This window comes from Microcebus murinus, chromosome 18 (genome assembly GCF_040939455.1).
Source record: "Microcebus murinus isolate Inina chromosome 18, M.murinus_Inina_mat1.0, whole genome shotgun sequence".
In the NCBI taxonomy this organism is placed as follows: Eukaryota; Metazoa; Chordata; class Mammalia; order Primates; family Cheirogaleidae; genus Microcebus; species Microcebus murinus.
Window position 1 is genome coordinate 5,042,089 of NC_134121.1, and position 22,276 is coordinate 5,064,364.

The following is a 22,276-nucleotide window of genomic DNA, read 5'->3' on the forward strand; positions in this document are numbered from 1 at the left end:
TTTGTAGGCTGTAACTGTTGAGCTATGTGTGGGAGCAGATTCCATGTTTCTCTTTGATGAGACAGGATGTTTCTCTTTGATGAGACAGGATGGAGGCCATTGGATTCCTTCCTCTATCCCTAGTCCTGTGGCCATGTTAGCAGTGTGAATTGTAATGGCATGCCCAGTTTAATCTCTGAGACAGTAGGTGGTACTTGTAGATGAGAAAAAACCTCACGCTGTATGACTGAGTCAGTAAATGCTATAAAGGGCTATGCAAATTGACCTCTCTGTCAGTAGGTGGCATTTGCCAGAAGCAACAGGCTGCTGTGTTGTTTTTGTGCCTGACTCTAGTCCCTCAGGTAGAGCACTTAAATGCCCCAGGTGGGTGAAGACCTGGAACTTCCAAGTGTGCAAGTGTATCCGTATTCTCTGCCTCAACAGAGGTGTGTAGGGGAGTGAGGCTGGGTGGGTCGGGGTTGGGTGGGCTTGCCCTCAGGCTCCACAAAGGCTGGTAAGGTAGCTATTTCAGCAGGGTTCAAAGATCTGCTCCCAGCTTTTGGGGAAAGCCACCTGGGTGGGCTGAAGTGCCCCCACCCAGCCAGAAAGTCTGCTTGTGGAGACAGGGCCACCTGAGATTCACAATCTGATTGTTCAGCTCTCACATCTCCCCATCCCACCACCTGTATGTCTGTCCCACTAGCACGTGTCTTCATGAAACACTGGCAGGCAGGGAACTCCCAAACTGACTGGGACCCTGGGTCCACTAAAAGTCCACAGAGGAAGAGATATGGGCCCCACTCTTTGTGGATGCCTCAGCCTGGAGTACCTGCTCACTGGAGAGAGGGTGCTGCTTGCCTCCTTCACACTGCTCTCCCAGCTGGAATAAGTGGGGGAGAGGCTGCCATCCCTCCCTACCCTAGGGTACCTCAGTACCCCAAGAAATACTCATACATATTTATGATGGTTATAACTTCTTGCTAAATTGCTCCCTTTATCATTATATAATCACCATCTTTGTCTTTTATTATCATTATTGATTTAAAGCCATATTATATGATATGAGAATAGCTAATCCTGCTTGCTTTTGGTTTCCATTTGATTGGAATATTTTTTTTCCATCCTTTTATCTTGAGTCTATGCAAGTCTTTACAACTTAAATGGGTTTCTTGGAGAAAACATATATTTTGGTTATATTTTTTTATCCATTCATCCAATCTATATCTTTTAAGTGGAGTACTAAGCCTGTTTACATTCAATGTTACCATTGATATATGAGATACTGTTATTTTCATCATATTGATTATTACCTAGTTTTTTTCTCCCTTGTATTACTGCTTTATAAGAGCTGTGAATTTTATCTTTTAAATGTTCTTAACACTGGTGGGTACTGATTGTTCTGTTCCACATATAGAGCACTTTCAAGCATTTTTTTTATAGGGTAGGTCTAGTGCAACAAATTCCCTTAATGTTTGCTTATCTAACAAAGACTTTATTTCTCCTTCATTTATATAACTTAGTTTTGCCAAATAAAAAATTCCTGTCTGGAAATTATTCTACTTAAGAAGCCTAAAAATGAGACCCCAATCCCTTCTGGTTTGTAAGGTTTCTGCCAAGAAGTCTATCTACTGGCTTTTCCTTTGTAGTTACTTGTTTCTTTTGTCTTGCAGCTTGTAGGATTTTCTCCTTCACTTTGATTTGGCCGGGCTGATGACTATGTGCCTTGGTGATGTTCTATTTGCCATGAATCTTCCAGGTGTCTGAGGACCTTCTTGTATTTGGATTTCTAAATTGCTAGAGATACCAGCGAAGTTTTCCTCAATTATCCCCTCAAATAGGTTTCACATACTTTTTGCTTTTACTTCTTCCCTCTCAGGGATACCTATGATTTTTTTATTTGTTCACTTTACATAATCTCATACTTCTCAGAGTAATGCTCATTATTCTTTATTCTTTTTTCTAAATTGTTGACTGACTAGGTTAATTTGAAAGCCTTGTCTTCAAGCTCTAGAAATTATTTCTTCTGCTTGGTCTAGTCTGTTGTTAATACTTTTCTACTGTATTTTGAATTCCATAAATTACTTTTTCATTTCATTAAGTTATGTTATATCTTTTCTTATGTTATCTCTTCAGTGGATTTTTCATTCATGTCCTGCATTTCTTTTGTGTGTGTGTGTTTTTTTTTGTTGTTGTTTCTTTGTGCTGGTTTTCAACTTTCTCATCAATCCAGTTGACATTACTTACCATCCATATCCTGAATTCCACATCTGACATTTTGACAATTTTATTTTGGTTTGAATCGATTGCTGGAGAACTACTGTTATACTTTGGGGGTGTGAAAGCTTGTTTTTTTCCTGGTGCAGGTTTCTTGTGCTGGTTCCTTTTCATATGAAACCCATCTTAGCTCAAAACAGACAGGTTTGTGGTACACCTGTTCTCCTCTGTGGGAAACTCTCTTAGTCAAGAGATAGAGAGGTCCCCAGATGGTGCACTTGGGTCCTACTCTGGGTGACTGACCAGGCAAGACAAGGTGGATGCACTGCAAGCCTTTAGCATTGCTGCCATATAGCTCACATTTCACCATTGCTCTGTGGTTGTCATAGGCAGCTGACATGCTCTACTGAGTGATCACTCTGCCTAGTTCTGTCAGCAGGGATAATTGTTGCACGCAACAACTGGGCTCAAGTGCTCCCCTGCCCAGGTCCATGGGCAGCAGCGTTTGTCGGACTGGGGCAGCTTGAGTGCTGCCTTGCTCAAGATGGTGGGTGGTAGTGGCAATTGTCTGCTCGTGTCTACCTTGGTGCTGCCCCACTCATGTCTGTGGGCAGCAGTGTTCATCGGTCCATGGTGGCTTCAGCACTGCCCAACCCAAGATCATCAGTGGCAGCAGAGACCAGCACATGGAGGCCCAATCTTTCACACTACCCAAGTCCGCCATCAGTGGTGGGGGCACATGGCACCTGCCCATGGGACACGCAGGAGCACCTGGCCTCTCTGCTCCCTCCCTGGCCTGGCGGGGCACTGGGGAGGCAGTAGCAATGGCTGATCTAACCCCTAATAGATACAGCGCTCTGGGTCTGTGGTCTCCAAATGGCTCCAGCCATGCCACCCAGGGTTCCTGCTTGTGGGGCCCTGCGGAGACTTCTCACCAAAGCTGGGCCACGGCACAGTCTCCATCGACTCTGCCAGTCTGGCAGCCTGCTAGGCGCACGGTCCGCCACACCGCTCAGACTGCAGAGTGCACAGGAGTGAAGCCGAGGGCGCCTCCTCCGTCCCTTCTCCACACGCAGATACCTTCCCTGTGTGCCTCTGACCCCACAGAGCGGGCTGCATCCCTTCCCTCCCCTTCCCTTTGGGAGCCTCCTGTCTCCTTTATATTGGTTCCCAACGTTCTCTTTCAGATCCTCAATCTGAAAGTGAATATCCCCTGAACACTTTCCATCTTCTCTGTGAAAGCAGCGTGTGCAGTTTGCTTCCAGCCCTCCATCTCGGCCCCTCCTCCCAGGAAACACACTTTCTGATTTTAGTATTAGTATTTAAAAATGTTTCTTTGTTGTGTGTCTTTTTCAATAACTCAAACTTAGGCCAGCCATCCTCATATATTCCCAAGTCACTCAGGGAGGCTAAGATTGGCATTCAGCCTCTTGCATCTAGAAGAGCAAAGAAAGGAAAAACTCCTGTCTGTTCCGCCATTATTGAACATTTAAGTATATTTAGAATTTATCATGCTGTTCAAAAGTGATTCTCTTTAATAACCAGGCTAGCTCTAGTCTAAACCAATAAGAAATCATATCATGAAAGTTCTAAATATACCCATTTTTGGTTAACCTAGAGTTCTATTGAGTCTTTGCTAGACTTAATGGCTGAAAATACAATATTTTCTAAGGCATTTTACAACCCAGGGAAACTACTATCTGAAGATGGGAAAGAGAGAAAAGTATAAACATTTCCCTCAGCTTCTAAGTAATTTCATTAAACATTTGTTCAATGGTAAGTCTACATTAAACTCTGGTAGACTGTAGAGGAATAGAACTGAAAGACATCTTTTTGTCCCAGACAAATTTACAGTGTAGTGGGGAAGACAGAGGGCTGGGCCAAAAATCCAAATGGCTGGGAAAGCACTGGGATATAGGGGCAGGTAAGAAGACATTACTTCTGGGGGGATGAACATGAACTGCGCCTTCGAGGAGAAGGGGACAGTCACAAGTGGAGAAGGACTATTTCCTGGTCAAATCAATAGCTTTCAACAGGTTAGGGAAGGGAGAAGACCAGTGTGACCCAGAAAGGTGGCCTGATGTGGATGAGAGTGAAGACAAAACTGGGAGCTGCACCTGTACCGTATGACAAGGGACGGCTGAGTGGGGACAAACTTACCTGCCATGTTGAGGCACTGGGGCATTGGTCTATTTTCCTGGAAGTGTGACGAGTCATGAAAGGATCATAAGCAAAAAGACGACAAAATTATATGTAGATTTTAGAATCATTCCTGTGTGTGAGAAGGAAAAGTCAAATGGCATCAGAGCACAGGCAGGGAGACACACTGGGAAAGGAATCTTATGAGCAAAGGGCTAAAACCAATTTTGTAATATATTAATCATGCCCAATGTTGTTTAAACAGATCTTTTCAAAATTAAAAAATGTATAAAAACATTTTTACTGATCTCTGATCCTTGATTCTGAAACTTCTGCATGTCGTATGTCTGAAACAAATCATCAGCCCCTTGAATGAGAAATATATTCCAATGAAATAAGCCAAAGAAACAAGATAAAAATAGATAGTCACCTGCAGGATTTTCTAATGTTTCTTGTCATCCTGAAGCTTCCAGCTTCTAGGACAATGATTCATGTTTCCTTTATCCCGACACCCAAAGTTATGTCTCCTCTCTCGGGCACAAGAATATCTAGAGTTATGTTTAGGTGACCATAATGTGTGGTGAAGAGTGGATCCTGCTGGCACGATCACGATGTTCCAATCGTGTTGACCCTTTTTGCATCCAATATAGTGCTCCACTATTAACCTGTAAATAATGTGTTTGCTTTCTAGACAAATTCCAGGAAGGCCACAGAAACTGGCTTCTTAGCCAGATGGAATAAGCCACAGGTGAATTCTTTCAGGATAGACCAAAATTGATGTAGACAATAATCCTTACATATTTTGATCCTTCAAGCCAGACCAAAAAGAAAATCTGGGGTGCAAGGCTTCATGAGAAGAGAAATGTGGGCTGAGGCCGTATTGACAGTCGGCGGACCCGCTCTACATCTTCTGCGGAGACTGGAGCCCAGTGCGGGCCTGGTCAACTCGAGCTGAGTTGAAGACAATGCCTCTTCCTACGTGTGCATGTGCTTGGTACAGCTCTGCCATGGTCATAAGTTCCCTAAAAACTACAGGGAAAAAAGGTACTGCATGAAGTGTGCGTGCCCGGGAGGCACCGCTCTAGAACCGCGCAGGCTGGTTCAAGGCTGGCCGGGCCACTCGCACCTGCGTGACCTGGGGCATGCTCTAGGGCTGAACGAGCGTTTCACCCAATTGGTAAAAGGAAGTGAGCGGAACCTGCCTGCCCGGAAGGGATGTCATAGGTGCAGCAGCCAATCCGGTGTGGGCACCGTGCCCCTTCTCAGAAACCCTAGCAGCTGGGCTGGCGATCCTTGCGGCGGCGCAGAGGGGTCCCCGAGGAGCCTGGCAGGATCGGGTTGTCTCCGTCTCGGCCTCCAGCAGGCTCTGCCGCCGCCTGTGATGGGCAGAGGGCGGCGACACAGACACAGGCAGTCCACGCCGGGCCCTGGCCCGGGCGCCCTGGAGCCTGCAGAGCCGGCGCCCAGTGGGAAGGGCTCTGGCCCACGGAGCCCCCACAGTTCCCAACGGGCCGCACACAGTGGCCCATCGCGTGCCAAACACCTGCCGCCAGCAGCAGGAGTTGCCCTTTGCCCTTTGGCGCCTTCTCTAGGCGCCCTCGGCTGGGCCCCGCGCTCGCCTCCCACGTTCGTGATGGAGGGCGCGTCCTCTGTCCCCAGTTCGATTGGGACGTCACAGGCGCCGGCTAGCCAGTGCATGCTCAGTCTCCAGGAGAGGTAGACGCTAGGGGAGGTGTCTCCAGTTCCTCTTCTCGTTGGAACCTCACTGTGCACAATTTGCCCAAAATGGGCAGCTGGCTTAGCAAGCCAAGCCTCTGCGACGTCCGGCGGCCCCAGCCGGGCCGTCGTCCCCCCTTCCCTGTGGCCCGCGATGTTACCGCGCCGGTCCGCGCCCACTCCGCGGCTCCTGCGCCCGCCTCGCGCCCTGTGCGCAGGCTGTCCACCCCCAGTACGGGTCGCGGGCCTTTATCTGGGGGCTTCTTCATTGCCCCTAGGAGGAGGGCTCCTCTCCCGCAGGGTACGAGCTCCCCCCTGGGCATCCTTCCCAGCACAGCTTGGGGGAGGCCCCAAAGAAGCCCGTGCTGTCTCCTGCCTCCTTGATGGCCGGACGCTCCAGAACCGTCAGGATCCCTCCTCTCCGGCCCCGCAAGGTGACCCTCCTGCCTGCACCGCCCGAGCCGGGGGTCAGGGCTGCAAGGCCTATGACCTCCAGACACCTCCCCACGCCTGGCCAGAAGGAGGCGCGGGCCCAGGCGACAGCAGAGGGGGAGGAGCAGGAGGACGAGCAGGAGCAGGCCCAGAAGGCCGCGGAGGACCTCGTGGAGACCCCGGGCCTGGACAGGAAGCCGGGCGCTCCGGCGGTGGGGACACCCCGGCGCCACCAAGGCCCGGCCTTGCAGGCTCCCTGCAGGCGCCCGCGTCAGCGTCGACTCGCAGCTCTTCTCCACGCAGAGCCGCCGGGAAGAGGCCCCTCAAGAGGACAATGCCCATGCCACTGCTGCTGCCGCCGTCACGAGACCGGACGAGGCGAGCTGCCCCCACCTGCGGAGCTTCCTGGCGTGGCTGCGGAGCAAGACCGAGGCGCCTTGGTGGAGGGCATTGGGGGTCAAAGAAACACCGACACCGTGCGGGGCGAAGCAGAGGTCTTGGAGGAGAAGACCGAGGCCCGGGGAAGCTTCGGGGCCGCCCGGCCTGCCCCTGCGCTCGCCCCGCCTGCCGCTCCTATGGCCCGCGCCCGGCCCCCCGCCCGTCCCCATCCTTTCCCCTCCCAGTGCCCCTCCCCGCCCCCACTTGGCTGCTGGCCCTCTGATCGTTCCTGTCCCTCCGCCGTCCTCCACCACACTCACAACCCCTCGCTGCCCTCCGCCCGTTCCTGCTGACCTGCCTCCTCCCCTCAGGGCCCGTGCTGCTGCGGGGAACCCCCCTGAGGGGAGCGGAGGCCCTGTCCCCCAGGCTTCCCCGTCTCCCCCCTGCCCGCGCCTCCTGGCCCCCTGCCCTTCTCCTGCACGCTGCCCCGCTGCAGAACTGAGTCCCCAACCCCCGTGAGTGAGTGTGGACTCCCCTCGTGCTCCCTCCTCCCCAACCCTCCTCCTCCCTCCCTCCCCAACCCTCCTCCTCCCTCCTTCCCCCTCCCTCCCTCCCCAACCCTCCTCCTCCCTCCCTCCCCATCCCTCCTCATTCCCTACCCATTCTACTCTTTCCTTCCCCTCTGGTCCTCTAGTCCCTTCCGCCAGGAACCCTGCTTTGCTCACCGGCATATGCATCTCTCCCGCAGCAGCCAAGTCAACCATCCAAGGCAGCCCATCTGCCCACGTGACCCAGCAACCTCGTTTAGACCCCGAGGTCACTGACATGGATACAACTCCCCCTTCTGCAGCTCATATTTTCACCTCTGCCCCAACCCCTAATGTGATCCATCCCCCATCCCTGCAAAGACCAGAGTCCCCGGCCACCCGCCTCCACCTGTGGCCCGCCACCCCACCCGTCAGCCCACATTCGGGAGCCCTGCTGGGCAGCGGGTGAGAGCCCCTTTTCCCAGGGCCCCTGTCTTCGCGAGCCTCCCCACCACGGCTCCTCCAGTCGCCCCCACTCTGGTGGGCAGGGCCTCTGCAGCGCTGTCGGCCGCGCCGGCCTTTGACCCGGGTGCCATGGACACCACCCCTCCTTCCAAGGCTGTCATCTTCCGGTCTCGGTCTCCTCCTGCCTCCAGGAAGAATTCCACCACTTTTGGGGGTGGGGGGCATGCCGGGCACAGAGCACCTGGTGGCAGCAGTGCCTCAGCGCAGGTGGCCAGTGGCATGGGCAGGCCCGGACAGTCATTCAGGGGACCCAAACCGCAGCCTTTTTATCCAGGGGCCGTCCCTAGGCGCGTATCTTGGCTCCCTCGTGGACAGTGACCGTGTTGCTACGTGGGGGTATGAAGGAGTTGGAGAGGAAGCCGCAGGCCCAGCCGCCCGCCCGGGCACCCTGCTGCCTCCCGCCCCTGCCCGGCGGCAGCCCTGAGGAGTGGCGGGGCTCTAAACCATCTGGCCAAGAAATGCCACTCCCAGAACTTTGTCCTATTAAAATGAAAGCCCCAGCATACCTGAAAACACATGTGCTATTGTTTGTTTGTAGTGGTAAAAAGGTAGAAATAAAGCAAATGCCCTCATTATAAATACAATAATGGTACCCTTTCATAATGAATGTTACACAGTTATTAACACTTCATAAGGAATGTTATAAGAGAGAACTATACCTGATAACTCAAAAGAATTTATACAAGGTATTGCTGAGTGAAAATCAAGATGCAAAAAGCTTATATATACAAACCCATTTTTGTAAACAATGCCACATTGAGATAGATAAATATGTGTGTGAACATAAGTCTTTAGGTCTACACAGGACTAGATTACAATGGACCCAACAAAGAAATGGCAGCATTTGCTTAGTAACCTGGTGACTAAGCAAGGTAGGCAAATATTTAACTTTAATATATATATATATATATATATAATCTCCATACTTTCCAGAGTCGCTGTATCATTTCACATTCTCACCAGCAATAAATAATTCATTTAAAAAACATCTTATCATACAATTGTGCTTGTTATACAATTTTATATCACATTTAAAAAATTCCTTAAATGTGTTCTGAAAACATGATTTTATTGTCTGCAAACTATTCTATCATCTGGATATACCATAATACGTTTTATTAAATGACTTATTACTAGATATCTAATTTTCAAATTTGTGGTAGGAAAAGTATCATTATGATCAATATCTGTATTAGTCAGAGATTGGCCAGGAAATGAGACACCGCCCCAGGTATTTCACAGGGAGTTTAATACAGGGCATTTGCTATTCAGTTGGTGGAAGCACCAAGAAGCCAGTCAGTGAGCAACTCAGTATCTAGGGAGAGCAGGAAAACCTTAGAGGTGAAGTGACAATGTGAGGAGCTATGAGATAAAACTATCTAGTAGGAATGAGAACTCTGGCAGGCACTGCTTGGAAAGTGCTGGAATCACAAGGAAGAGCTTCCTGCCTGCTGGTAGTTGAAACACAGAAAAGACAGAGCTGCTTCTGATGAGGCCACAAAAAGCAGAGAGAGTTGAGCTGGACCTTCGTTTCTCCCATCCTCTAACCTCCTGATTTTCTGCCAGTCCCTCTCATGGTGAAAACTATCCAGAAACCTAAGGACAGCAGAGCCTGAGAAATGTGTTTTCTTCTTTTTAAAATTTGAAACAGGACAATAAAAGTGGGCATGAATCTGATAGCAAACAGGCTAAACATTGAAAAGCATGCAAGTGTTTGTGCACATCTTTGATTATTTCCTTAGGAAGCATTCTTAGCAATGGAGCAATAGAGTTACCAGATCAATGGATAAACAATTTTAAGGGCTTTGATATGTACTTGATGTCACTAAAGGTGTCCCCTAGAAGAAAGTTGTACCGTTTACACACACACCATTACCACTTGAAAACAATCTCCCAGTCCCCAAGTTTGACAGAAAATTATATATCATTATTTTAGTTTGCATCTTTTATTTTGCTAGTTAAATATATTTGAGTTTTTAAAAAATTTTTTCCAAGATTATATCCCATCTAATGAGAATTGACTGTTGATATTTTCTCTTTTTTTCTTTTTATGTGCTCACACATTTTAAAAGCAGGTTTATTGAGGTATAATTGACATACAACAAACTGCTCATATTTAAAGTGAAAAATCTGACACATTTTGGTGATTGTATATACCTATAGAGCCAGCCATAAAAATCAAGAAAATTAACATGTCCATCACTTCTTGAAGTTTCTTCACGCCCCTTTGTAATCCTTCCTCCCACCTGTGCCTGCCTACCCGTCCACACTAACCCTGGGCAACCACTCATCCACTCTCTGTCACTAGAATTGGTTTGCATTTTATGGAACTTTGTATCAAATTAAATCATACGGTCTGTTTCCTCTCTCTCTCTTTCTCTTTGTTCTGGCTTATTTTACTCAACATAATTATTTTGAGATTCATCCAGTTTGGGTTTTTGTTCACTCATTTTTATTGCTGAGTAGTATTCCATTGTATAGATATACCACAATTGGTTTATCCGTTCACCTTTCTATGGTCACTTGGGCTGCTTCCAGTGTTTGACTAGCACAAACGAAACTGCTATGAACATTTGTGTTCCAGTGTTTGTATGAACAAAAGTGATCTGTTTCTCTTGGATCAGTAACTAGTGTGGGATGATAACTGTCTATTTAACTTTTAAGAAACTGCCAACTGGCTGCTCCAAAGTGGCTACAGCCCTTTACATTCCCTGCAGTGTCTGCGAGTTCCAATCTATCCCCATCCTTACCAACGTATGGTGTGGTGGGTCTTTTTAATTGTATCCATTCTAATAGGTTTTCAGTGTAATTCTTGTATGTACATATTTAAACAGTTTTCCTCATATACATTGCACATTTTTCATTGTTTTGAAAGAACTGTTTTTGTGGCTCCCATTCAATTATTCCAATCTCAGTGTGGCTAAATATTGTACCGTATTTTCTGGGTTGACACCTGGCCTGAGTTCACCTCTGGTCTAACCAAACAATTCCTCAGTTCCCTTAGGGATCCCATAAAACGTTGTGTTCTTCTACAACAGAGATCACTCCCATTATCTCCATGCCTCCTGAAGACAATCACGGATTTTTTGTTTGAACTGGAACGCAAGCTAGCGTGATGTCACAATGTGGCATTCTTTCAGTTTCATCTATACTTTTTTATGCTGTCTGTCCCCAGCTTTGGTTCTGAGACGGGGTCCAGAGCCTCCAACATGGCCCTCGTAGGCAGCTGTACAAACTTTACTTTTCACGACAGCAATATCCAAATGCAGAATTTAAAGCACCTGAGGACAGCACCAAATGCTTGACGTAGTCCCCATTTCACAAAGGCACGCTTGCAGATCAAGTTTCAGAGCTGGCCACAGGGAACTCTTCACTGGTCTCCAACAGAAATGTAAAAATGCATCTCTCTGAGCAGCCATAGCTGGTGATTGGCGCTGTGTGTATGGAAAGCAAAGCATCTAGGCACCGGCCCAAACGGAAGTGGAAATAAGCAGTAAAGGCAGATGCTCACTCCCCCTACACAAATGGACTGTAGGACTCCGTGGATACTCCAGCTGTTGATTTGCTCTAATTTCAGAGAGATGAGAATCTCTTAAAATAAAATCCCTTTTGTTTTGCAAAAGCACAGTTGTCAGTGAAAAAGACATTGCCTTTTAGAAACATAATCTGATGGTTTGTTTGGAAATGCATCAAGTCCAAGTTCCTTCTCTACTCTCCAAAGGAACAGAATAGCACTTCCTAAATGAATGAATGGTTATAGGAATGTATGATATCTATAAATAAATTCATTCAGCAAAAATTTACTTATAATGTATGTCTAGCACTTTCCTAGCCATAATCCTTGGCCTCGTGTAGCTTGCAGTCTAGAGGAAGAAGATCGGCATTATTCAAACAACATACAAGCACACATGTAACTAGAATGGAGATGAATGTTTTAACGGGAAAGTACAGGGCACTATGTGAGGGTGTATATCTGGGACCTGCAATAGTCTGGGAGTCAGAGAAGTTTTCTCCGAGAAATGATACTTAATTTGAAACCTGAATGATAGTTAACTGAATGAAGAGATGAAAGACGGGCATTCCAGACAGAGGAAGCAGCACGCGCAAAGGCCCAGGGGCAGGAGGGCAGACAGGGCTGGGTGGGTCAGGGTGGGGGATGAAAGGGAAGGTGATAGGAAAGGTAGACAGGGGACAGACAATGAGGACTTCGTAGGATATGTTAAGTTATTTTGGCTTTGTTCCGAAAGAACTAGCAAAGTCACCAAAGAGCGTGAAGTGGCAATTTATCTGATTTGCGTGGCCCACAGTTTGCTGCGGCTGCGGCGTGGAGCGCACTGAGGGTGGCGTCCGACTGCAAGCGAGAAGCCCTGGAAGCAGGTCAGAGCGGGTGCCCCGCAGGAGGTGGCACATTATCTGCCCCATTCTTAGCCCTTACATTTCCTTTTTTTTTTTTTTTTTTTTTGAGACAGAGTCTCACTCTGTTGCCCAGACTAGAGTGCAGCGGCAACAGCCTAGCTCTCAGCAACCTCACACTCCTGGGCTCAACCAACCCTCCTGCCTCAGTCTCCCAAGTAGCTGGGACTACAGGTGAGCATCATCATGCCAGGATAAATTTTTCTGTTTTTAGCAGAAATGGGGTCTAACTCTTGCTCAGGCTGATCTTGAACACCTGAGCTCAAGCAGGTGTTCCCAGATCCTCCACCTGGGCCTCCCAGAGTGCTAGGATTACAGGCATGAGCCACCACATCCAGCCTCCTTCATTTTATGATTAAAGTGTATCTTTAGTTATATATGTAGTTACACACACACACACACACATATTAGCGACAGGGTCTTGTTCTGTGGCTAAACTGGAGTGTAGTTGTGAGAGAGATCATAGCTCACTGTAGCCTCAAACTCCTGGGCTCAAGCAGTCCTCCCGCCTCAGCCTCCTGAGTAGCTAGCTGGGAACACAGGCATGTGCCACCATGCTGTGCTAATTTGTAAATTTTTTGTAGAGATGGGGTCTTGCTGGTTGGTCTTAATCTCCTGCCTCAAGCAATCCTCCCAGCTCAGCCTCTCAAAATACTGGGATTATAGGTGTGACCCACCATGCCTGGCCTTTAGTTATATTTAAATAGAAATATTTTAAATTTTTGGATTATAATGTCAATGTCAAAATAATATCCAAATAATATAGAAATATAGATGATGAAAATGAAAGATCTTCACACACCCACCCCCAGGAAGAACCTCAATTAAAAACAAAATTCTTTGGTTTTCCTTTCCTTTAAAAACATACAAGGGTATTTGAGAAGATTTCAGCCTACTTGGCAATCTGTAGCCCTCAGTAACATAAAAATTCATGTCTCTTGGACTTGTAACCATTCAGTTCTGGAAAATTCTACTGATCACTTTGTTACCACCCTCTCTGTTCCCTTTGGAACCCTCATAGGCAGTGGTAGGATCAACTCAGCCGCCAACACAGGTCAGGTAACGCAGTTCAACACCACTTCCTCGGTTTCCCACCTAGTTGTTGCAAGCTGCCATCCTGGAGTGGGTGCAGGAGTGGGACCTGGTGATGGTGATCAGTGACACGGCCTCCTCAGAAAGTCCCCCCCATGAGAGAGGGCTGGCGCCCGGTCTTCCGACTGGTGTAGCCCCGACTTCCAAGTTACTTGCAGAAAATTAGAAATGAAGAATCTTCTAGTCTGTTTGTAGGAGGTTTCTGTTTCAGGTGAAAAAGTGGAGAGATGTGGTTCTCAATCCAGTTCTATCAGCCTCATAGTTAGGGAAACTCTTGCGAGTTTCAGGCATTGTTTATCATTTTAAGTATGGTTATAATTTTTTATATTTCTGAATTCTGAATTATTTTCATGGTCTGCCTTAGGCATGGTATTTTAAATTGGAAATATCAAGAAATATTTATTGAGTATGGACAATGAAGGTGACACATTATAAATCTCTTTTATCTAGAATGTAAATGTGAAAAGGAGGATAAATGAAAGGTACAAAGGTCCTGGTTTTACATCAGAATAATATTTTTAGTATTATGGTAACTTTTCTCCTTGTCTTAAAGTTGCTACTAAAGGTGGGGGGAGGGGGACTAAATTCCTCTAAAATATCTATTGCCTTGATTTTTCCAGTAGCAGTGAACTGGTCTACAAATTTATTCTGCCAGCATCCAGAGCTTTTTGCTCTCACAACTGTCCTGCTGGAATCAATGAACTGTTGATTAAAAACCTTGTTACTTAATACATTTCGTAAACTTAGACTGTTTTTTAGAAACCTAATCACTTTCATGTCACTAGCTGCAGGGATAGAGACAAAAGCTGTGGCTAATTATTAAAAACTTTACAAAGCTGATATTGAATTTCTAATGTCTCCCAAATGCCCCCTTTCTCCAATTAGTTCCTGTGTTCTACTGGCTAGCACACTGCTAGCCTGGAGAATGGCTTCATGTTTAAGATCCTAAGGTTTCAGAAAACACTGGAACAGTAACAGATTCTCTGGTCATTTTGCATCAGCCCTGTGCTGATGCACATCTGGAGACCAAGGGAGTCACCTCCGGCCAGCAGAGGGCCAACAGCAGCCTTGCAATGCCACCTGCTTCAGGATGGCTGTCCCCCAGCTCCTGAGTAAAGCGGAGGAAGAGGAGAGAACTGCCTCCTAAAACAGGCCAACCTGGTTTAGACATGTTCTAACTCTCACATCTCCTTCTCCTCCCCCGAATTCTCTCCTGAGACCCAGAACTGCATTTCCAGCTGCTAAACGTACAAATATTCTCCAAGTTGCAGAGGACCACGGCTAACTGTCTGAGAGACCATATTGAAAGTTGGAGAGTAGACACAGATTTTGAACTGAAATCCAGTCCTCAAACTGTCCCTGGGGTTATGTCCTGGGAGTGAAGGTGACATAATTAAGGCAGCCAATTAAGCTAGTGTTTATTGGCGAATGCTCTAACTTCTGAGTAACTCACCCCACACATCCTACAATCTCATACTCAGGCAGGCCAGGCTGGAATCATTACACTTCAGACACAAGTCCCACTGGTAGAACAAGGTCAAAGGGCAGGATGAAAAGATCATTTTCCCCTGAAATCTGCCTATCTCATTAGCCTTTTCATGGGTGATATAACTTCTCCTTCTTTCCAAATATGCCGGGGTCCCATGGCTATCAATACTAAGCATGTCATTTCCATTATTGTTATAAATTATGTGCCAAGCCCCTGGAGGCTCTTGTCCCAAGGCACAGATACTTACTGAAGATGAACTATTATATGACAGCACAAGGAAAAATGAACTTTAGGAAGTAAAGCTAACAGACTCTTTTGTATAAACCATTAATCCATCCAGCATGTGTAATATGGGTAATTCCCATAAAGTGGAGTGCACAGTTCACATGATTATTCCTGAACCTACGCCCCCCCACACACATTTCTCTTCAAATAAACAAGAACACCAGTTTAATATTCTAATTTTTATTAATGGTCTTTTTAAAATTTTTTGTACCTTTTCTAATTTTTCCAGTTGGTTAATATGAGTTAACACTCTCCCCTTTATTTTTGGTTTTCTAGCCTTTAGGATCTGAAAAGCAAACAGAGCTAAAAGTTGGCCCTGCTGGCTGTATAACAAAGTGTGGAATCATATTGCTATATTATTTATAGTATATCTTTTGATGTACTTGGTTAAAATTTGATTAAGTTGTCACCCAGTGAGATTGTTACTCCTACCAAGGTCCTGAACATCACATGCTCTCGTCAAATAATCAGATCAGCTCCACCCTTTTACACAAGATATCTATTTAAAAATATTTATTTAAACATTAATCCTATATTTTTACCCTCTATTACCAATCACTGCCTTGAAAGTATTATATATAAATACAAATAGAAATGAAATTAATACATAGATAAGGTCGATTTCCTAACTAAAAACTGACCTTTATGGAGATTAGTTTTCTTTCTTCCCATGACGTTGTAAGAAGCAAAGCAAAGCCTCTTCCTCAATGAGCAATGACGGAAAGAATTTGTCGCTTGCTGCCCTGCCTGACAAGCAATACTAAAGGAAGTCTTTTCAGCTGAAAAGAAGCAAGTCCAGATGGTAACTCAGATCAGTACAAAGAAAGAAATGAAGAGAACTGTGAATGGCAAAGGAGTAGATTAACATACAAGATTGTATAGGTTTACATTTTATTCTTTTCTTCTCTTCTTTAAAGATTTATGTGAGATTGCATGAAACAATAATTACGACATTGCACTGTTGATTTTATAACACATATAGATGTGATATATATGACAATGATAGAATGAAAGGCGAAGGAAATGGAGTTACCTTAAGGCAAAGTTTCTGTATTTTATATGAATTAAGTTGGTATTAACTTGAAGTAGATTGTGATAAACTATGATGAAAACTGTAAATCCTAGAGGAATTACTAAAATAATAACTAAAATATATATAGTTAAAAATAAAATTTATAGACTAGAAATAGTTATTTAACAAAAAGAAGGCAGTAAAAGGGAAAAAGGAAAATAGTATAAGAGACATATAGCAAAGAAAACAGCAAAATGGCAGATTTCAGTCTACCTACATCAATAATTCTATTAAAATGTGAAAGAATAGAAAGATGTGAAAGATTGGAACTAAACAAACCAATCAAAAGGCAGAGATGGTCAGACTTGACTAAAAGAAAATCAAACAAGATCCAAATATATGCTTTCTATAAGAGACACACTTTAGATTTAAAGAAGTTGAAAGCAAATATTAACAGTAAGAAATGTGAAATAGTTATATTAATAGCAGACAAAATAGACTTGAAAACTATAAATAGGACTAGAGACACCAGGGCAATATCACATGAATAAAGGGTCAATATATCAGAAAGATATAACAATTTTAAGTACATACACAACTAAAACAGAGCCCCAGAATACATTAAGCAAACATTGACAGAACTGAAAGGAGACATAGACAGTTGAACAACAATAGGCTTTAATATCTCACTCTCGATAGTTAATAGAACAGTTAGAAAATCAGCAAGGATATAAAAGAGTTGAACAATACTATCAACTGCTTTGACCTAAAAGAAATCTATAGAACATTCCACCAATGACAGCAGAATACACATTCTTCTCAAGTGCAAATGGAACATTCTCTAGGATAGATCATATACTAAGCATAAAACCACTAATAAATTTAAAAGGATTCAAATAATAAAAAGTATGTTCTTAACCACAGTGAAATTTTAAACAGCAATGGAAAACAACAGTGGAGAGTAGACTGAGAAATCCTCAGAGGCTTTCAAATAACCCATGGGTAAAGAAGAAATCATAATGGAAATTAGAAAATATTTTGAAATGAATGAAAATGAAAACACATATATCAAAATTTGTGGGATGCAGCTAAGCTTAGAGGAAATTTGAAGCTTTAAATATCTGTACTAGGATAGAAGATAGGTCTCAAATCAGTAACTTGAGCTTCTACTTTAAGAAACTAGAAGAAGAAAAAGCAAACTAAACCAAATGTAAGCTGAAAGAAGGAAATACTAAAGATTAGAGCAGAAATAAATTACACCAATAACAACCTAACAGAAATTAAAAGAATTACAAAGGAATGCCATGACAGAATTTATGCCAACAAAGGAGATAACTTAGATGAAATGGAAAAAATTCTTAGCGAGTCAAATTACCAAAATGAATCCAAGAAGAAATAGAAAATCTGAATGAACCTATATCAAAGAAATGGACTTAGTAATTGAATTCTCATAAAGTCAGGCCTAACTGGCTTTGCTGAAGAATTCTATTAGATATTAAAGAAGAAATAATGTCAATTTTTCACAAACTCTTTCATGAAGTAGAAGAGGAGGGAAAACTTCTCATTTTCCCCGAACTTAGTATTAACCTGATATAAAAGTAAAAAAAAAAAAAAATCACAAGAACAGAAAAACTACAGGTTAATATCCCTCATGAATATAGACACAAAAATCCTGAAGAAAATATTAGCAAATTAAATCTAGTAATATATAGAAAGGATTATACACCCTGACCAAATGTGGTTTATCCTAGAAATGTGAAATTGCTTTCACATTTGAAAATGTTAATGTAGTATACCAATTATGAGCAGAATAAAGGACAAAAACCACATAATCATCCAAATAGACTCAGAAAAGGTATTTGACAAAATCCAACACCTATTTGTGATAAAAATTCTCAACAAAGTAGGAATAAAAAGGAAATTGAAGGCATCTGGATTAGAAAGGAAGAAATAAAATCAATCATCTTATTAGATAATTTGACCTAAATATAGAAAACTCAAGAAATCACAAAGATATACTAGAAATAAAGTTCAGCAAAGTTATTAGAAACAAGATCAAAACATAGATATCAATGGTATTTATTTATGCTTATAATAAACAATTTTTGAAAATAAAGTTCAGAAAACAATTCAGGCTGGGCATGGTGGCTCACATCTGTAATTCCAGCGCTTTGGGAGGCCAAGGTGGGAGGATCACCTGAATCCAGGAATTTGAGACCAGCCTGGGCAAAGTGGAGAGACTCCATCTCTTAAAAAGTTTTTTTTGTTTGTTTTGTTAAATTAGCTTGGCATGGTGGTAGTGCATGCCTGTACTGTAGTCCTAGCTACTTGGGATGCTGAGGCAGGAGAAGTACTTGAGTCCAGGAATTGGAGGTCATGGTGAGCTATGATTGCACTACTGCACTCTAGCCTGGGCAATAGAGTGATATCCTATCTCTAAAAATGTAAATAAGAAGAAAAAAAAGGAAGAAAACAATTCAATTCATAATAGTATTACAAAAATATGAGGAATAAATTTAACAAAAGAAATAAAAGGCTTTTACACTGAAAACTACAAATCTTTGCTGACATAAGTTAAAGATCTAACTAGGAAGACACACTGTGTTAGTGAACGGGAAGACTCAATATTGTAAATAGAGTGATTCCCTGAAATTGACCCATAGAGTCAACACAATCTCCATGAAAATCTCATATAAAACACAATCTCCTATCAGCACAATCCCAACAGACTTTGTGTAGACCTAACAAGCAGATCCTAAAATATATATGGAAATGCAAAGTACTAAGCATAGCCAAAACAATTTTGAAAAAGAACAGAATTGGAAGACATACACTATCCTATGCAAAACTGACTGTAAATCTACAGTAATTGAGATCACATGCTCCTGGCATAAAAAGAGATATTATAGATCAGTGGCCCAGAAGTGAGAGTCCTGGCATACAAACAGGTTATAGATCAATGGCGCAGAATTGAGAGTCCAGAAATAAACCCTTACATTTAGTTAAATGTATTTTTGACAAAGTGCTAAGGCAATTCAATGAGCAAGTCTTTGTAACAAGTCTTTGTAACAAGTAGCGCTGGCACCATTGGAGATCCCCAGGCAAACCTATGAATTTAAAGCCTTACCTCACACCAGAAACAAAGATTTCTCAAAATGGATTATCTATCTGAGTGTAGGAGCTAAAACTATAAAACTTCTAGAACAAAATCTGTGACCTTACCTTAGACAGCTCATTCTCTGCTATGACATCAAAAGCAAAGAGGTGAAGGAAAAATGATTATTTGAGCTCCACTAAAATTAAAAATGTTTATTAAAAATGTTTACGCTTCCAAAGACAGCATCAAGAAAGTGAAAATATAAGCCACAGACTGGAAAAAAATAGTTACAATCATGTGTGTAATAAAATATTTTATATCCAGAATATAATAAAGAACATTTACAACTCAATATGAAGACAAACAGCCCAATTAAAAGAATAGAGATTTCACGAAGAATATATATGAATGGCTAATGAGCACATGGAAAGATACTCAGTATCCTTAGTCATTAAGAAAATATAAATTAGAATCATAAAGATACTGCTGCACATCCACGAATGCTTATAATAAAAAATAAATAAAATAAGTGTTGGAGAGGATGTTGAGAAACAGGTACGTTGCTGGTGGGAATATAAAATGGTGCAGCCACTTTGGAAAATGGTGTGATAACTTTCCAAAATAATGAAACATAAACTTATCGTACAATCCTGCAAGTCCTTCGGTAGATATTTACTCAAGAGAAATGAAAATATATGCTTACCAGAAAGTCTTGTACATTATGGTACCTTATAGCCAAGAACTGAAAATCCCATACGTCTGTGAATTGGTGAATAGATTAAAAAATGTAGCATTTCCATATAATGGAATACTATTAGCAATAAAAATCAGCAGACTACCTGCTACAACATGGAGATACCTCTAAAACAGCATGCTAAATGAAAGAAGTGTATGATTCCATTATACAAAATGTCCAGAAAAGGCAAAACTTAAAGAGACAGAAAGCAGGTCAGTGGATGTCTGGGCCCAAAGGTAGGGATTTCCTTGAAATAGTCATGAGGGATTTTGTTGGGAAATAGTAAATACTGGATTGTGGCAATAGCACAGCTCTACAAATTTATTTAAAATTATTGGTTTGTATATTTACAGTGAGTGAACAATATAGAATGTAAACTATGCCTTACAAAGCTGTAAAAGAATGATCAGCAATAGGTAGGATTTGGGGGAGGTATAGATAAAACAAGTTTGGCAATATATTAATACTTGTTTGAAGCTGGGTCATGATTAGTAGGGGTTCATTATACTAATTCCTTCTACTTTTGTGTATGTTTGAAATTCTCAAAACACAAGTTACAAAATAAATAAAAACAAAGTAGTACCACATTTATGATTAAATGATGCATTTTCTTCTTTACTGGCAGAGCTAGACCGCAGAATACGGCTTGGACTTGAGGCTGAAACTGGACTTCCTAACACTTCCTCCCCACCCCACTCCCGATCTGGACCTTGAGATTTGCCCGCGAGTGAAGTCAGTTCTGCAGAGCAGATGCTTCCCCCAGCCGGATACACGGATATCCAAAGCTTGTCTTGTGTGTGGTCACAAACAGGAGAGAGACAGAGAGGAAAGGAGGAAGGGAGAGAAGGAAAGGCGAAGGAAGAGAGAGAGACAGAGAAGAGAGACAGTTTGAGGCAGAGATCCAGACCAGCAAGCCTGAGTTTACACACAGAAGCCAGACTGCCCCACGGAACTTGTAAACATCTCGACTGATTGAGTTGTGTTCTTTCTCACTAATCAGATAAGTGAATTCTTGTTCCGTGGGAAGAGCTAATGAAGACTGGGAAAAAGGATGGCAGTTTATTCTCCAATCATTTCCACGACAGAAAAAGTTTTAGAAAATGACGGGCCCAGACAAGACGTCAGGGACGGGTAGAGTCCCCTACAAGGGAAATGAAAATCAGCTGATCGAACACATCTGAGTTGTTTGCCTGTTCCAGATCATCCTGAAAAACTGTCTTATCTCAGTCACAGCTGTCCCTTGGCTTGAGCTTTGTAAGGAATGAATCCTACCAAGTTGCAACCTCAACCTGCTGCGCCTTACTTTTGGAGGTGGAACAGTTACATGTAATATTACAGAAAGAGGCACGCAAGACCTTTGTGGACTCTGCTTTCAAGACTTGACCAAGCAAAGCTTTTAACAGGCAGGGATTCGTATATGAATTCAGCATTGAAATAGGAAAATGGATTAGGAACTCCTCTCCACCTCGTACCCAGCAAAGTTTTGAACAGGCTCAAAGATGTCCAACATAGAGAAGATTAAATAAAACGAAACGATGTTTATGTATCGAATGTGTCAGTGTCACGTGGAAACCTTCATACAAATGCATATCCAGGCTCTACGCCTTGACATTCTGATCAGCAGGTCTAGTGCTTTGGCCCCAGGATTTCGTGTTTTTAAAATATCTCTGATTGGCTCTGACAGCAACTGTTTTTGAACGAATGTACAGTTTAATGGAATGCTTTAAACTCAGCAGAACTTCACTGTTGCAGTCCCTCCTCGTTAGGATCTAATGGACCACAGAACACTTTGAAATCAATTAGAAATGTACTTTCTTAAAGCAGTTTTAGCTCCAGGCCTAATTCAAATCGTGGCCCTATAGTCTCCACCACAGATCTGCCTCAGTGTGCTTCTCAACTGCAGGTAAGTGACGTCAGGCTGGAAATGAAGCCAGGATAAAGGACAGGAGTGAAAGTGGACATTCTTATGAAGTCAGGCAGAAGGCCAGAGAAGATGTTTAATAAAACTTAGTGTCCACTCTTGGTTAAAAAAAAAAAAAAAAAAAAAAAAAAAAAAAAAAAAAAAACTCTCAGCAAAGGAGGGATACGTAAAATAATGTATAACATAATAAACACTAGCTAGTTTGCACCAATAGAAACACACTGAATTGGGTCAGGGGCTGATGTTTGCTTCACAGTATTAATTACCCCCTTCCTCCTTCTCCACAGAACCTCAATTTCAGGGTGCAGCAAGGTGCTCAGC

General features: G+C 43.3%; 1 long non-coding RNA gene across 2 annotated transcripts in view; it reads right to left on the reverse strand.

The window, feature by feature from the left end:
* LOC105862025 (uncharacterized) overlaps positions 1-5,848 on the reverse strand; it is a 53,382-nt gene extending 47,534 nt beyond the window's left edge. For both annotated transcript variants that reach the window (XR_002221554.2, XR_001149849.3), the window contains exons 1-2: positions 4,763-5,848; positions 4,354-4,465 (exon numbers count right to left, since the gene is read on the reverse strand). This is a non-coding gene — a long non-coding RNA (uncharacterized LOC105862025). The remainder of the gene's footprint in view (positions 1-4,353; positions 4,466-4,762) is intronic.
* Positions 5,849-22,276: the final 16,428 nt, after the last annotated feature.